At 46.5% G+C, this 1,825-nt stretch overlaps 1 protein-coding gene across 6 annotated transcripts in view; it reads right to left on the reverse strand.

The window, feature by feature from the left end:
• CD244 (CD244 molecule, natural killer cell receptor 2B4) overlaps window positions 1-1,825 on the reverse strand; it is a 24,883-nt gene that overhangs the window by 5,399 nt on the left and 17,659 nt on the right. The window lies entirely within an intron of this gene.

A 1,825-nucleotide genomic window follows, 5' to 3' on the forward strand; every position in this document is an offset into this window, starting at 1 on the left:
TCCCCTTCCTCCTCCTCCCCCCTCCCCCTCCCCCTCCCGTTCCTGGCCTTCCTCTGAAGCCGTCCCCATTCCACCAAGCTAAAGAGGTTGCTGCTTCAGGTCAAAGTTCTTTTTTTCTTTTTTAAGTAATTTTTTGAAATATATTTTATTGATTTTTTTACAGAGAGTAAGGGAGAGGTATAGAGATTTAGAAACATCGATGAGAGAGAAACATCGATCAGCTGCCTCCTGCACACCCCCCACTGGGGATGTGCCCGCAACCCAGGTACATGCCCTTGACCGGAATGGAACCTGGGAGCCTTCAGTCCACAGACCTATGCTCTATCCACTGAGCCAAACCAGTCAGGGCTTTTTAAGTAATTTTTATTAGAACTTTTTCATCATTGGCCACCAGACGGCAGTGTTACCCTAGAAAGAGATGCCCAGCTGGGGTCATCTGCCAATATTCCAGACGCTTCCGCCGCTGACGGTGCAGCTCAAACCCTGGATGTTAGACACAGTGCAGGGGAGACTCCGGGCCCGTGGCCCAGCTCTGTGGCCTCGAGCACGTTCGCTTACCTCAGTCTACAGACTTCATGAGGCTGTTACAGCAGATTAGTTTTAAAAATGGACATAATGAGTACTTTATAAATATTGTCCTTAAGTCATAATAAGATGAAAGAGAACACAGCCCTAACCAGTTTGGCTCAGTGGCTAGAGCAGGGGTGGGCAAACTTTTTGACTCAAGGGCCACAATGGGTTCTTAAACTGGACCGGAGGGCCGGAACAAAAGCATGGATGGAGTGTTTGTGTGAACTAATATAAATTCAAAGTAAACATCATTACATAAAAGGGTACGGTCTTTTTTTTTTTAGTTTTATTCATTTCAAACGGGCCGGATCCGGCCCGCGGGTCGTAGTTTGCCCACGGCTGGGCTAGAGCGTCGGCCTGTGGACTGAGGAGTCCCAGGTTCGATTCCGGTCAAGGGCATGTACCTTGGTTGTGGGCACATCCCTGGTGGGGGGTGTGCAGGAGGTGGCTGATCGATGTTTCTCTCTCATCGATGTTTCTAGCTATCTCTGTAAAAAGTCAATAAAATATATTTTTTAAAAAAGAAAGAAAGAGAACAACACAGACCAGGTCTTTCCTGAAAACAGGTATAAGTGGGGAGAAAACGTGCAAGGGTGCCCCAGCCAATTTGGCCCACTGGGTAGGCCAAAGTTCTGCAGACTGAAGGGTTCCAGGTTCGATTCCAGGCAAGGGCACATGCCCGGGTTGCAGGCTTGATCCCCAGTAGGAGGCAGCGGACCAATGATTCGTATCATTGATGGTTCTCTCTCTCCCTTCCTCTCTAAAATCAATAAAAATATAATTTTTAAAAAATTAAAATGAGATCTGAGTTGCACAGTGGATGTGTTCTAAAAAGCTTGTCTAAAGGAGACATTGCAGAGTGCTTTACATAGTAATGACAGCAGCAGTCTGTAAATGGTGGGAATGGATTTGATGCCAAGTGATCGGATTTCAGAGCCGGTATTTCTGGCCACCGCACTACCCTTTGTGTATCACTCTCAGTGTCCACCTCTCTCTCTCCCTCATCCTGAGCACTTGTATTATGAAGTACAACCACTCCAACAGAAACTCTACAGAACAACGCAGGGCACAGCGTTAGGCAGGGGTGGGCAAACTTTTTGACTCGAGGGCCACAATGGGTTCTTAAACTGGACCGGAGGGCCGGAACAAAAGCATGGATGGAGTGTTTGTGTGAACTAATATAAATTCAAAATAAACATCATTACATAAAAGGGTTCGGTCTTTTTTTTTTTAGTTTTATTCATTTCAAACGGGC

Source organism: Myotis brandtii, unplaced genomic scaffold, assembly GCF_000412655.1.
Source record: "Myotis brandtii unplaced genomic scaffold, ASM41265v1 scaffold64, whole genome shotgun sequence".
Lineage (NCBI taxonomy): Eukaryota > Metazoa > Chordata > Mammalia > Chiroptera > Vespertilionidae > Myotis > Myotis brandtii.